Raw genomic sequence first — 17,322 nt, 5'->3', positions numbered from 1 at the left:
CACAAGTTGCGATATGTGTGGCTCAAAATCAAGCTTACAATGGAAAAAAGAAACACATTAGTATTACACATGAGTCAGCGAGACATTTAATAAGGAACAAAGTACTCTCTTAAGAGTATATGTTAGAGATAAACCTAGTTGATCTACTTATCATAAGGTTAAGTCAAAAATTGGTTCTATATTTTTTCGAAGGAATGGGTCTAAAGCCCATTGGTTGAGGAATTCATGGTGGATACCAAACTTAGTTATTTAAGTTCAATGCGGTCAAACGAGACCATGGAAAGACTCATAGTGTACATTTACTTACCTATCCCTATACGAACAATGTACATGCACATGATGACTTTAATTGTTCTTAATAAATTCATAGCCCAGGCTTTGGGTGGCCTTAGTGAGAAAGACTTGATGAATTTATCGATCTTTGGTTGAATATATATTCTTAATAAGTTCACAACCTAGTGTTGAGTGGGTAGTCCTAATCTCGAACGACTACACGAACTTACCACTTGAAATGATGACTTTTCTTAAAACTCTTACTGAATTCAATTCTAATAGTTTGGGTGTTCCTAATGAGAGGGGCATAATGAATTTATCGATTATTGAGGTTGAATATTTATTCTTAATGATTTCTAATCTCAGAGTTTGGATGGTTCATTTAAATATGAACTTTAAGAAATTCACCTTACCTATTTGTGAGGATGAGCTATTGTAAAAGCTCTTAATTATTTTATAGCTCGATTTTAGGTGGTTTATGTTGAGATAAACTTGATAAAACAACGTACTTAAGTGAGAAGGATTAGCCACCTTCTATGGAAAACGTTAGGTAGTTTTTCTAACACACTTACTATAATCTTGAGGAAAGAGAGTTACTCATATACAATTTGTATATACTCTTTGTAGACACGTTGAGGACTTCAGTGGATGAAGAGGTTCGTTATGTGTTATGAGTTTACCCTGTAACACATTAAACTTGAATGGGCCTAAAGTGCCACATTGGGCTGTCAAGGCAACCCCTGATTTTCAAAACTGTACATCCATCTTTTAAAACATACTCAATGGCATCATACTAATGTAAATAACAATTATAAAAACATTTTATAAACTAAAGCTCCGTGGCATATAGTTTAAAATCAAAATAGTTCAAAATCATAATTATAAATCTGAATACATGAGTAAGGTTCTATAAATACATATGCCCACTAAAGCTATAGTACAATACTCTGATAGAGATACTGGAAGTCCTATTATGACGGTTCTCCACGAACTTCCTAAGCTAAAAAACCTACGAATGGAAACATCTTAACGTTGAGCTTACAAAGCTCAGTAGTATAATCGCTAATCTAGAGCATCATTAAGAGTTTCATAAACACAAGCATGCTAAATACATGGTACTAATCATTCAGTACATGCATGATCTCGTCCAATTGCTACCTACATAGCGTTTTACTATTTTATTGCTAAAGTAAGAGTCTCATGCTTCCCTTAATCCTCTACTAAGGGTTTCACCATGAGTTCACCTCTATCGGGTCTCTATTCACACTGACTGTAATTGCTATGCATTCTCTAAATGTGAATCTAACACTCTTATGCATTATCTGAATGCAACATTGACTCCATTGCGCATTATCATAATGCCAACCTGACTCTGCTGTGCATTATCTGAATGCAAACCTGACTAGTATCTGGTCTCACATAGCCATCAGACACTAGTTAACTGAGGGACCCTGGTGTCACATAGCATCGGTAAATTCCCATTAAGATGTTGAATAATCTTCTTGTCTCACATAGGCATCATGTAGATCATGGAAGGGGAACCCAGTGCCACATAGCTCGGTAAAATTCCTGCTCAACTGAAGCATTGGCTCTGTTTCACATAGCCATCAAGCCAAACTTTAAAGACATTTGATGTACAAGACTAGTGTAGCTACACATGCATATCTATGGGTCCAATCCCACAAATCTATGACATCGCTAACCCACTCCTCGCGAATGTTCAGACATCGAGCCATAGTCAGCCACTAAAGTGCTTTGCACACTGACAATTCCCCACTAGGGAAACTAATGTAACCTTGCTACACCCTAACATAGTTGGACACACTAAAGTGAGGTCATCTTCTCAATAGATGCTATATCTTTCGTTCTCTCATCTAGAACGTTATGTAAGCGTTTATTAGTCTATTATTGTCATTAGTTATTAAGATTTTATATTCTGGTAGTTCGTTACTTAACGTTTTAGTCATTCTTTATCTATAGAAAAGTCTCTACAAGCTTCATGATTTTACGACGATATTGATTTTGCTATTCACTTGTTGTATTATTTACTAGCCTGACACTTGACTCGAGTTAAATACTAGTAGTGATACTCTAGTCATTGTTATTATGCTTCCCTTTAATACACCCTTGAATTAGAAGGATAACTATACGTTCACCATTCACTGACATTCTTGTAATATGTAACTTCGCTATTTTGTAATAAGATAGATTCGACATGCAGCTTATTGGTACATCCTCTGCAATGATCCTTCATTCTTAGATACTCGCTACATACTCGACTGAAGAAACTTGAATACCTTACGCTTACTATGGTTACTTCAGTTGTAACCCACCTTTATGAGTGTTTTCGAGCTTCTTTGCCATTTACGTCCCTCACAGACTAAGTCCTACCATTACGGATGTAACACCCATAACCCGTATACGTCTCAAAATACGTGTTCAAGATGTCACATTAAACATTCAAACATTCTTTGCACAAAAACCATTAAAATTTTGGACTATTCTAAAATTTTCAATTTAACTATTTAAATCAATTTAAATAATCGTGTAAAATCATAAAATAATAATTTGTCATTTAAAATAAGACCAATTTTTAAGCAACGACTACGCAGTTCAAGGTTGTTTCATAAACTATATAAAATTGCCTAAATATTGCTTAATTTAAAAATCATTTAAAACATAATATTATATATATTATTCTTTGATACTTTCAGATATAATTAAGGCTAGCCAAAATATAGTAGTCCTAATTTACTATTACAGACCTTTCTAAATAAATCCAATAAAGCAAACATAGAGATACAATATAGAGCCACTAAAAAATCAAAAGAACATCAAAGATGGCTTACTGATACTGATAAGAGGCATGATCTCCAAAAAGATACTTGGGAGGCTACTCACTTCACGTCATTTCTTTATCTGAATCTATGCATGAAAATCATCACGCACTAAGTAAAACTTAGTGAGACAGTAATAATTTAAGGTGAGATAGAACATAAAATATCATAAATTCATCAAAACAGTAAAATATAATTCAAAGAAAATCATTAAACTTTCAAATTGATTTATTCAAGCCTTTTTCCTCATGAGAAACCTGAAAACCGTCATCTCATGATTTTATCAAATTCATGATTAACATTATCAGACATAATAACCATTTCATATTCTTTTTCATTATTACACATTTTAAAACTTTCATCTTTCATTTTCATAGACCAGTTTATATTTAAGAGAATACAGGGTACATGAGTCAGACATATGTGTGTACTAGGCACCAAAGTTGATATTATCAGAATTAGAATATGCACTCAAAGTACAATCATATCATTTGCACCAACGATGCAATAGATAATGTAAATGAATGTACCATATCAAAATTAGAATCGGAATTATTCAACTTCATGGCATGCCAAGTGTACCTATGACTCTCAATACAATATACAATGATCTTTCAAATCATATCATATTCAATTAATAATCAATATATCCAAATCAGGATCATTTTAAATCCATCATCCTAAAAATCATAACTTGGGTAATTCATACCCTAAAATCATTCATTAAACCTTTATACAAGCATTATGGAAATATTTCATGATTAAAATAAAATTATTCTTTAAAAATGATGTGTGGTTGACTTCTCGCAAGTCTTCCTCGGCCAGAATAAGTAATTAAATAAACTGCACTCACCTTTGTCTCACTACAGAACCTTTTATATAATATATTTTTAAACCTGTGCTTTTTCCTTCTCTTTCGTGTCACTCGGATCGCTAGGTTTATCGTAGTTTGAACAACTTCACACAATAACACAATATCCAACATATATGTTAGTATTATATTAACATAATCTAATTCCAATAATATAAATCATAGGCTTAAGGGTCACCTTTTCCCCTGTAGTATACTCAATTTATCATTTTCACCCCTGTCCTATTTTTGCATCAATTTAGCCCTCAATGTTGTCTAATTGCATCATTTGAATAAATATTGAATAGTACTATCACATTTACAAACTTGCAATAAAATCCCTAAATCCCATGACCATTTCAATTCCACTATAGAATTTCATCAAAATTGCACTTTAGCCCCAAATCATCATTCTAACTTAAAATGTAGCATTCAATAATTAAAATTCAACATTGAATACCCATAATTCCAAAAAAATCAACAATCTCTCATCATTGACTCATAATTCCCAAAACTTGCAAAATAGTCTTTTTACTATCTCAAGGTTTCAAATTGATTCAATTCAATCTCCAAAGTACATAGAACTCATCTAATGTCAATTCTAGACCACGGTAAATTTTTCAACATTTTCCCTTATTATTTTCCCTATGGAAAAATATCACTAGTATGCTAGGGCTTGATCTCCATTCAATTTCAAGCATGAATTCGACCTCCTTACATCAAATTCATGTTATTCCAATCATTATATCATCAAATTCAATCAAAATTCAACCAATCCTTGATGAACCATATTATGGTCGAATTTCATATAAGCCCCTACACTTGATTTTAATTATCATTCATGCTTTAGAATTAATTAACAACGTCAATAACATACAAATCTTCCATAAAATCTTGAAAATCAAATATATTCTTCAACCATCCAATTTATAAAACTCAGCATCTAAGCATGATTTCCATGCAATTTTTATACCAAATGATATAGAATTTCAAGAGGGATAATTCTCTATCTAATAGCTTAATCCAAAAATCAACCATGTAACTTCAAAAATCAAAACAAAATTCTTACCTATGGGAGCTATGGAGTTTCATCCAGGTGAAGAAGATGAGCTAAAATTCTTGAATTTTCTCTAATTATTATTCTTTACAAATGGCTTTTATCTAATTTAATTGAATTTAATATTCAATTAATGAGAAATCCCCACTTTGTTATTAATGAACCTTGATAATTACCATTTTATATTGCAATATATTTCATTAAAATATTCCATTGTCAATGATGAATCAACTTGAAGTTTACTTTCAACTTTAGCCATGCAATTTTCAAAAATTATAATTTAGTCATTTAATTTTCCCAATTTCGGCCAAATAGAGAAAATTAACTTCAATTCCACTGATCCACATTAAATTTCACTATTCTAAAGTATGGAAATAATATTTCCAAACTTTATTTAGCATCCTTAAAATTTTCGTGAAATCCCGATTCGATCCGATTATTCGATTTCCTATTGAACTTTATTGATGGGGTTTCTTTAATACAAATCCCGAATCAAAATTTTTATTCCCAAAAAAAATTAATTTTGGGACAAACTATTCATTTATGGTCCAATATATATAAATTTTTAAAATTACATTTTGTTCTCTAAACTGTTTTAAAATGTATACTTTAGCCATTAAAATTTCAAAACTTATATTTTGGTTACTACCCAAAATTTGGGGTATTATAACGGATCATCCTTAGCTCTTATGAACTAAAAATGGTCAAATCTAACCATCCAAAGTAGGAAGTGTCGATGCTCTACTTGCGGTATCGATACCCTAGGGTCAAGTATCGATACCTCTTTGAGTATAGGTGCCAAAAATGGATTTTGTTGCTAAAAATTATGACCAATATCGATATTGTTACCCTGAATATTGATACTGTAGGGAAAATATCAAAACTCTCCCCATCAGTATCGAAACTCCCAATTAGAAATCCCCAAATTATGTCATGGTTCATCCATTATGGATACCAAAAATAGATTTTATTGCTAAAAATTAGGCCCAATATCGATACTGTTACCTTGAGTATTGATACTGTAGGGACATTATTGATACTCAAACCCATAAATGTATTATTTAGACTTGGGAAACATCCAAAAATCATCTTAAAAGTCTTAGTTTGGTTCCTAATCATCTAATAAAGCTTTAAGGAGTTACTTAGGGTTCTAAAATGTCATAAAAACACATGTTTTACATTAAATTCATCATTTAATCATGAAATCACACATAAACCCTAAAAATGTTAAAATCCACAAATCTTAGCAATTATTTCTATTTATGAAAACCTTAACACTCCAAAGGATTATAAATACACTACTTTAGATAAACAATCTCGAAATGAAGCTCTTTTAACTATCAATCACTATTCTTTTTTAACATGGTTGATTTTCTATCCTTTTCCTCTAGCCAAACATAAAGACAAATTATTTCTTAACACAAGATGAAAATGTGGAAGGGATGAATTTTGAAGCTTAGGGGAGAATAGAAGAACCCCAAACACTTACCCTAAGTTATGCTCTTGCTATTGAGGAGGAAGATGAAGGAAGAAAGGAGAAATGAAGAGAGAACATGGGAATATAAAACCCCACACCCAAAACATAAATAAAACCACGAAATCAACTTCAATTTCCATCAATGGTCTAATTACACTTTTAGTCCTTTGTATTTTCCTTTTTATGAAAAAATCCCCTTTTATAAACTTTTGGGCTCAATTTCTACCCAATTAAGAACAAACTTTGTTCAGCGACTTTACATATAAATTCCACAAGGTCCACATACCTATCAGGTAAACCCGAAACTACTAGCCCAGAATTTAGGGTGTTACACACCCTAATCTTAAAAAGTTCAAGATTCTCTCATTTATCGTAGAGGGGAATTACTCATTATCACTATGTACTAGTTCCAAATATATTCACTATTACTTAAGCATCTAATCTCTCAATTGCTCTTCTCTCATTTTAAAATTTTAAAACCCTTTTTATTTTCAAGAGCTCTTTCGTATTTTGTGGGAGAATATTGGTTGTGCCTACAAGTTAAGAGCACTTATCCCACATTGGGACAAAAAATACCTTTGGAAAAGTATTTAAAGGGTAACTCTCTTCCTCCCTTGTTGAATGTGGGTATATGACTCTCTCGCATGCGGACGCAAGAACTGCCGCCACTACAATCTATCCTGTCGGCTAGGTTTGGTTCGATTCGTCGTCGTGGTCGTGGTAATACGTGTCTTTGACTCGTTCGCGCGCGTTCTATCTTTTTAAGAGAAAATAGGAAAGAATTTCTTTGAAACTAAAATTGAAATGAGAATTTTTAAAACATATTAATAGGCAACATAAAATTTTAAAACCGGTCAAGTTAATTATTGAAACTATCATTCTGATGACTGAAAATTGAAAAATTAATTTGATGTATTTTAACAATTATGCTAGCTACTACTATTATTATTATTATTATTATTATTATTATTATTATTTTGCTTTCACATAATGAACCTAGATGGTTTTGGGGCTAGGTATGGTTTTGGGGCTAGGTTTGAATGTTTATTACAACAAACAAAATCATAATTTTCAGAGCTTGATTTTAGTTGATTTAATAGTCTCAACAACTATATTTTTTTAATGAATTTGAACAGTTTTGAGGCCATGTTCCTCCAGATATAACAAAATATTTATAGTATTTAATTCTCAAAGTTATATCAGTGATTTATTATTGATTTAATTTTTACATTTTTACCCATTATGTAAGCCTATAAATAGAGAGGTTTTTCTCTCATTTCATCATCCAACAATCAAAAAACATTTCTTCATTCTCTTAAACTCTCTAAAACGTTTTCTTCATTTTTCAGTGAGAAGAGCGATTTCACCATTGTCCACTATAAAAATCGGGTGTACGAATTTTTCATAAAGCCGTTCTAACCTCGGGGGATGACTATCTATAGCAATGATTACACACATCGAGGTGAAATTTATTTCTAAGGTAGTGGTTTAGACCACGACATGGTTGTTCAATTTACTTTTTAATTTATTTTCATTAATTTCCAGTCAGTACTAATGATTTCATTTTGGAGTTTCTATTTCCAACATCTGTGAGTAAAATTGTTTGTGTTCACTTAACTTGTAAATAAAACGTATAAAATCTCGATGATTTTTTAATATATAAAAGAGAGACAAACAAGGATGTTTTGTATGCATGATTATTAGTTTTTGACAAAACAAAATGGTATATAAAGTATTTGTGATTTGAAAAAAAAATTAGTGTGGTGTTTGATTTATTTTTGTACTTAATATGGTCCTTAAATTTAGAAAATAAATTCAAAGTGGTCCCGATTTTCGTCATTGACCGTTATGGTGCTGACATGGCATTTCACGATATTGATATAAAAGTCATCGAATATCACAGTACTGATGTGGTGGCTCATAGTGGCTGGTGGTGTGGCTTGTAACATGGTAGATAAGCTAAATTATATTTTGTCCAATTCAATGGTCAAATTGATTTTTTTAAGTTCAAAGGCATGTTTGTTTTTTAGAAACAATAAAAGTATTTTAATTTTAAAACTGTTAAAAAATGATTAATATATATATATATTATTTTTAAACTTAAAAATTATCTGACTTTTATTTATATAAACATGAACTCGTCCATCTCATACAAATTTTATTTTATATATTTACCTCTAATCATCTCGCACACAAAATATCTTTTTACTTATATTTTACTAATATTTTTTAAATTAAATTAAAATTATAAAATTATTATAAAAATAAATTTAAAAATATAAAATATAAATATACATAAATTATGAAACTATATAATTTAAAAAATATAAAAAATAGTTACATAATTCAGAAGAGCATTTTAGTAAGTATATCAGTATAGAGTGAAATAAATTTCGCTTAAACTTAATCTAAAAAAATTTCGTACCCTACAAATTTTTGTTAGATACAACTCTATAAAGTCAAGGTGGATATAGACTCCACGTGCTTGAGGTTTTTCTATCACCTCTAATATATTTTTTAAAATTTTCAAGGAATGAAAATTTTTTCTCTATAAAAAAAACTCTCGTTAGAATTAACATACACAAACATAACAATATAATTATTTTTCTAAATAAAATAAAATTCACATTAAACTTCAACTATAAATCTAATGGGTCATTTAACAATAAAATTTTCAATCAAAGGTTAATATATATATATAATTTAATATTTCAAATATTTTTTAAAATAATCAAATAAGCCCTTCACTACAACAAAACTGACATGTAGCGGCGTTTTAGCGGCGTTTGGAGAGGAAACGCAACAAAAGTTAAACATATAGCAGCATTTACAATCGTAGCGCCACAAATTGATATTTTAGCGGCGTTTGTAGTAAAAATGCTGTAATAGAGTTGACATATAGCGGCGTTTTTACAAAAAATGCCACAATAGGGTGATAAATTAGCGGCGTTTATATCATAAACGTCGCAATAGATTATAAATTTTGCGGCGATTTAGCCAAAACGTCGCAATAGAGTGGTAAACTGGTGACATTTTTTCCACAAACTCCGGAATATATTACGCATATAGTGGCGTTTGTTCCTAAAACGCCATAATAGTGTTAATCAATAGTGGCATTTTTGTACAAACGCCGCAATAGTGTTAATCAATAATGGCGTTTTTATACAAACGCCGCAATAGTGTTAATCAACAGTGGCATTTTTAGACAAACGCCGCAATAGTGTTAAACAATAGTGTCGTTTATTAGCAAACGCCACAATAATGTAATCAAAAGTGGAGTTTTTTTTGTATAAACGCCGTAAAATGTTAAATATATAGTCCTCCTTTTCTCCTACCTGAACCTTAAAATCATTTAAACTCTTCTTCCCTCAAAGCTTCTTCTTTGGTACAACAACAGCTCTCAAACGATTCAGGCAACCAAATCAGGCCTCTCACCGACGAACTATAATATAATTGCACGGTTTGATCCCTATTATCATTAATGATCTTTTTCATTTTTTTGGTCTTGTGAAAATGGGGAAAACCCAGATAGCTAACGTATTTGAGAAAAAAGAGCAGGTGTTACCTTGACTAAGAGAAATTATCGTCAGAATGTCTACGTGGTATATTTGCTCTGATGATGGATCAAATTATCGTTGGGAGGATATCGGTCCGGTCTCGCCGCTGAAACTCGATGATGACCCGAAAGGAACTCCTATTGCTCCATACCCTTCCATGGCCGATCTCCTTCTTGAAGGTAATAATCTATGAATCTTTCAGCCGCTATAATTTGTTTTTCTACGCTCAGTCAAATTTTATAGATCGTACGTATATAGGATCTTCGAAGCTTATTGATAACGATGATAGAGGAGTGGATAAATACCCGATGTTTAGAACTAAATTTGGTAACTCTGTGGCGTTGAAAGAATCTTTAATTGCAAAAGCAGTATCTATCCTCAATGAAGATGAAGTTGCGTCTACTGTTACTCCAAGTAAACATTTATATCATCTATTTAAATTTATTTTAATTTTTATTCAGTTCGCAAGCCACCTACCATCAAGTTTCATACTGTAGGTGGAAGGTCGTTATCTGTTTCAAGTGAAGCACTAAAGCGCGCAAGGACTCTTCTTGGAGAACCGGAGGTAGGAGATTTATTTGGTGAAATGGATGAAGAGTTTATCCATATAGAGTTTACAAGGACGAAAAACTTAACGATGCATCGTCAAACAAGGAAAACAGCTTTCCTACATCCTTTCCCCACGATTGACCAAAACTAAATTCTACTGAACAATATGGTGAAGATTGTTTATGCATAATTTTAATGTTTCTAAATTGTAATGTATTATGTTGTTAAGAATTTTTATGCATACCTTATGTCTTAATTCAAATGTATGTTTGTTGTTACTTATATAAATCTACATATATCAGTTTTTTAGTAGATGTAGAGCATAAATGATTAGTTGTAAAATGAACTAATATTATGTAAATTAAAGGTTATTAGTGGCTTTTTTGGGTACAAATGCCGCAGCAGAGTTGATATTAGGTGGCATTTTTTAATAAACACCGTAATAGAATAGTTCCTTAGTGGCATTTTCGTAAAAAAACGTAGCAATAGAGTAGTTCTTTTGCGGCGTTTTTAATATAAACGCCGCAATTGTCCTTTAATTTATCAGATATCCCTAATTGTGTAGCCTGAACCCCTTATTTGTTTTATCCCCAAATCTTCTTCCTTAAATTAGCAGTGCGAGAACAAACGATTAGTATATACAACAGCTTCTCTTCATTTTGATTCTCCATATCTGTTCATTACGAATTTATAATTTTGTGAACAAACGGTTAGTTGATCTATCACTTGTTTATTTTTCTTTCTAGATTTCCTTTTCCCATTTTGATTCTTGTTCTTTGGAAGTCAGTGCTAGGTCAGGGCAACTGAGTTAGAGGCATTTGTTTGTGGTTGGAGAAGACCAACCATTGCAGTTTATTCCTCCTTAAATTTCAGATAGGGATCTTGTCGTTAAACCTCCAACGAAAGTTTTCAACGAGGGAATCCAGATTTGGCAAAGCTCATTGGTGACTCAATTTTTGGCAGGCCTTCAGATCTTAGTTCTTTTCAAAGGTTAGTAAACTATGTTCAATTTTTGTTCTCTTAGTCTATTGGAAGCTTCATAGGGTTCTAGTTTCTTTTCCTGGTTGGATTTGTTTCCTCATGCTCGAGTGGAGTTAATTTAACAAACTTAACGAGCAATTAGTTTTTTACTGAACACGAATTGTTTTTTTACTGAACAAGAATGATGTTTCGTAATTAAGAGAATGTTGTTTTAGACAGTTATTGAATATGAATTAGGAAATCAAATCCAAGAAATTTTGAAGAAATTTAACGGAATATAAAAAAAGGTGTTCGATAAATGTTTGGTGAAGTAAGTTTATCACTTCTGCCTGGTTATGCTAGCATTAAATAGGGTTCTGATCAAATAAATCTATATTTCTCTAATGTTTTTAAGTGCTTTTGTGCTTATGAGCTCTGTATTGTGCATGACATTAGCTTCATTGCTGAAAAAGCTGGTTTAAACCTTTTCAGGATTAGAATATGGTTTTAATTGGAAGTACATGACCAATGTATGTATGATTTGGTATGCAAGAATTTTAGTTATGATATTGAAGTGATTTGCTAACTCGAAGTATTTGCTTCAGGTTGAATAACCTGCTGACATTTTGAGCTTGTATGATACATTCGCATCCATACTTGTTTATCTTGTGGTAATGACATTCATCATGAGTTGAAGTAAATTATACATAAATGGTCTTTTTTCTTGCATTTATTTCAATAGTTTAGAAACTCTTGGCAAGCTTTGTTGAGTAATTTAGTCCAAAACCCATGTCGGGTAACTTCATTGAGTGTAGTTTGGTTAAGAGAGGTTTCGGTTTTTGCTAGATTCAAAGTAAACTCCCGTTATGATGCGTTGAGTTTTGTAAAATGATTTGTTTGGACTGGAATATCAGAGGTCATGGAGAATTGGTTAAGAGAGGGTCGAGGTGTTAAAGAGTTCAACGATTTCATCTCGGGGTGTAAAAAATGATAAGTAATGAAGTGACAACGCCATGATAGGAGACATAAGCTCTTGCAAAAATTAGAAAGTAATAAATCTACACAATTCAATGAAATCATATTGTCTTTCACCTTTATTTAACTCCCTGTCATTCTTATTTTATTTTCAAATAGAGAACCAAACAAAAGACTTGCTTTTCAATGACATCATATTGTCTTTTCAAAAATTAACCAAGCAATGATTTACTTCATTTTTCATGCTCACTTCTCTTAGTATCATTCATGGATTATAGAACACGATATAATAATATTAGTGCTATGTGAAGTCCTTGACCATAGCATCTATAGTCTTGATGAAAAAGGAAATTGTGCGGGGACTTGTATAGGTAAATTTTGAAACTAGAAGTTTAGATGCCTTGCTTGTATTTTTTAGCTTAAGTCTCAGTAATTAGTAAGACTTAAGAGACTAATTTTCAGTACTTAAGCCAAAAGAAAACATGTCCAGATTTCTGCAAATCGATCTACAATGAACCCAATGCACATCCTCAAACAATCTACAGCTAACACAAGAATATAGAAACTACATCATCATCGTATAAGTTCATTGCAAAAAAAAAAAGGAAACTCAAGCCTCATCAACACCAATCACATATGATAAAAATTCAAAGCATCATATTTCAGAAACAATACACAAATAAAGGAGCATAATGAAAAACCAACCTTTGGTAGAGTAGGTCCTAATTTTCTCACAAGGTTATCTATATGTCTTGTCCGAACCCCCTATAAGAAAATTCAAAGCACTAATTATTAGGACTAAACAAATTCCTCATAAATAAAAATTGATTAGCGCGTTTACTACTTTAACTTGATAAAAATTAGGACTACTTTTGTATGTCTTTGTCATCTCTTTTGCCATCGCCAACCCCATTTTGCTTAATAAAAATAGTTTCATTTTCAGCTTTGGTTGCATTTGTTTGACGTGGACATTCATAACCAGTTGAAACTACCTGCTCATTTCCTCCAACAAGATCAGGTTCCTCAGCTTATTAAAAATAGTTTCATTTTCTATGAATTCTTTAATTGATTGAAATTATAGTTATCATCATATTCTGCAAAGGGAATTTTTCCTTGTGAATAGTATCCGTTTTACTTTTGTGTTTTTTATTTTCATTTTCTCTTGAACCTTTATTACATGGAACAACGGTAATGAACTTGGTCACGAAGAAATTGTTAAACATGAGTTTGTTTATATTTAAATGCTTGATTTCGATGAAACATCTGTGAAAGTGATAGTTCTATACTAAATTTATGGAGGTTTAATATATATGAAAGTGATTAGTTCTATACTAAGTCTGATAGTTTAATGCTTATGTTTAGGTTCGAACTTCTGTATAATATTAGCATTTAACATTTGAAATTGAAACTCCAGAAATAACGAAATGGATAAGAGTTGGATGGATTTCTCAAGGGTAAGCGTCGAATATTGAAATGGAGTCAAAAACTTTCTAAATATAGCTTTTGTGAATGCAAGCCAAGAAAATATGATTCTTTGCCCTTGTAAGAATTGTGTGAACATTAATTGGAACATTCGTGAAGTTGTGTACGAGCATCTAGTTGTTTTTGGATTTGTTCGGGGGTATAGAAAATGGATCTTTCATGGAGAGTTTGTATTAGATAGATCTGCTTCCACGAGCTATTCGACTTATCCTGCTCCTTCTCACCATCCAACTTTCAGAGAATATGACATGGAAGGGATGCATTTAATATGCACAATCACCAGCCGTATGTTACAAAAAATTATTGTCAGAATGATGTTAATGATTTCATTGAGACAGGAAGAATTGGATGTGATGAAGAGCCAAATGTTGAAGCGGCAAAGTTTTACAAGTTACTGAATCAAATGAATGAACAACTTTATGAGGGATCAAAGTTTTCAAAGTTTTCTTTCTACATTCGTCTTTTCCACTTAAAATGCCTGGGAGGGTGGACTGGTAACTCCTTTACGTAATTGTTGGAGTTACTAGGAGAAGTGTTTCCTTTTGCAAAAATCCCTCAATCATGCAAAGATGTGAAGAAAATGATAAAATATTTGGGTCTTGGATATGACAAAATTCATAGTTGTTCGAATGATTGCATGTTGTATTGGGGTGATCGAGAAAATCAGGAGTCTTGTCATGTATGCGGAAAATCTCGATGGATGACTACGGAGGCAAAAAATGTTACTAAGGATGACGCTCAAGCACGATCAAGAAATAAACCGGTCAAGATTCTTTGATATTTTCCTCTCATACCTAGGCTACAAATATTGTTTATGTCCTCAAAGACTGCTAAGTCTATGAGGTGGCATCATGATGGCAGAACCGATGATGGATTATTACGGCATCCTGCGGATTCTTTAGCTTGGAAGCCATTTGACAACAAGTATCCAAGTTTTGCGAGAGATCCTCGAAATGTCAGGCTCGGTCTTACAACTGATGGGTTTAATCCATTCAAAATCATGAGTACTTCGTATAGTACTTGGCCTGTTGTACTTGTTCCATACAATTTGCCTCCCTGGATTTGCATGAAACAATCATCTTTCATCTTATCCATGATAATCCCCGGTGAGAAAGGCCCCGGAAATGATATTGATATTTACATGCAGCCGCTAATTACAGAGTTGAAACAGTTATGGGAAGGGGTCGAAACGTACGATGTGTTGACGAAGGAGAACTTTAATCTACGCACGACTTTATTATGGACAATTAATGATTTTCCTGCGTATGCAAATTTATCTGGTTGGAGTACCAAAGGTCATTACGCTTGTCCTTGTTGTGCTCTACAAACATGTTCGAAGTGGTTGGTTAATGGAAACAAGTTCTCTTATATGGGACATCGTCGGTGGTTACCTGATAATCATAGATTTAGAAGTCAAAAGAATATGTTTGATGGTGATGAAGAGTTTCGAAATGCTCCTGACCAAACAACCGGTTCTCAAATATTCAGAATGTTGAAAAATATCAATTTTACTTATGGAAAGATGAATCAACCAAGTAGTAAACGATCAAAGAAAAAGGCAAAGCAGGTCAATGAAGAGCTTGAAGTTGACGAACAAACTGATGATGAGTCTGATAAAGAGGATGATCCAAATGATGTAGACTTGTGGAAAAAGAGGAGTATATTCTTCGAGTTGCCTTATTGGAAAAAACAGATTTTGAGACATAATCTTGATGTAATGCATATTGAGAAAAATGTTTGTGAGAATATTATCGGGACCATTCTAAATGATGGCAGAAAATCTAAAGATAATCTTAAGAGTCGACTTGACTTAGTGGACATGGGGATTCGGCATGATCTCCATCCGCAATTACGTCCAAATGGAAGAAATTTCTTGCCGACTTCTATTTTTTCTCTTTCGAAGAAAGAAAAAAAAGTGTTTTGCACAGTGTTGAAGGATATAAAGGTCCCAGATAGGTATGCATCAAACATTTCTCGATGTGTCAGTATTAAAGATCGAAGACTTTATGGTTTAAAGTCACATGATTATCACATATTAATGCAAGATTTACTGCCAGTAGTTGTTTGCAGTTACATGTCGAGTAAGGTTACGTCTTGTATCATTGAACTTTCTAATATAATGAAAGCCATATGTGGGAAAGTTCTAATGGTTGAAGAACTTGATAAACTACAAGATCGAGTCGCCTTGAGTTTATGCAATTTAGAGAAGATATTTCTGCCTTCATTCTTCACAATTATGGTGCATCTGCTAATTCATCTTCCTCACGAAGCAAGAGTTGGTGGTCCAGTTTTCTATCGATTGATGTACCCTATAGAGAGGTGTTAATGGAATCACACGTTTCAAATTACTACTGATTATACCTCTCACTCAAATGTATTTACGTAGTATGTTGTTTTGTGTATAGGTTCTTGGGCAAGTTGAAGTCTTATTGTCGTAATAAGCGTTATCCGGAAGGATCAATTGCTAAAGGGTATTTGGCAGAGGAATGCATGACATTTTGCTCTAGATATTTGGAAGATGTTGAAACAAGATGGAATATACCAAATCGAAATGATGTGTTAAGTACTGATGACTTACATCAACATTATTTGTTTGGAAGTTATGGTCAACTATTAGGGAAAGTTGAAATTGCACACTTAGATGACACGTCTTGGGTACAAGCACACCGATATGTTCTTTTCCCTCACGATTCAATAGATCCCTTTCGCACGTAAGTCTTTCGGACTCAATCCTAATGAAATCTCTTTATCTTTTATATTTATCAATTTTTAACGACATAATATTCTTTATAGTGAGTTTAAAGAAGTATTGAGATATCGAGCACGCTCTCGAAGATTAAATCAGCGAGAGCTATAAAAGTTATTCACAGAAACTTTTCATGAATGGTTAGGCCAGACGGTAAGCAACTAAATCTTATGGAACACTTATAAATTATATATGTCTTGCTTTTTATATTGACATCAATGCAAATTAATTCACCATTCATGTGTAATAGGTTTTGAGTGGGAGAGAAGCTAGTGATGAAGTTAAATGGCTTTCTCAAGGTCCGAATAGAATAGTTAAAAGATATAATGCCTTCCTCATCAATGGGTTCAGGTTCCACATGAAATCTTGTGAAAGATTAAGGAGGACACAAAATTGTGGACTCATAGTTACTTCGTCAACTACAAGTTATGCTACTGTAAGGGACAATAATCCGCATGAGGGGGAGGTCGATTATTATGGAAATCTTACGGACATTATTGAGTTAGATTATTATGGAAAACGAAAGGTTGTGTTGTTTCGGTATGACTGGGTTGATGTA

The sequence above is a fragment of the Hibiscus syriacus genome, unplaced genomic scaffold (genome assembly GCF_006381635.1).
Source record: "Hibiscus syriacus cultivar Baekdansim isolate YM2019G1 unplaced genomic scaffold, ASM638163v2 tig00112380_pilon, whole genome shotgun sequence".
NCBI lineage: Eukaryota > Viridiplantae > Streptophyta > Magnoliopsida > Malvales > Malvaceae > Hibiscus > Hibiscus syriacus.
Note: the sequence above shows the minus strand (reverse complement) of the source record.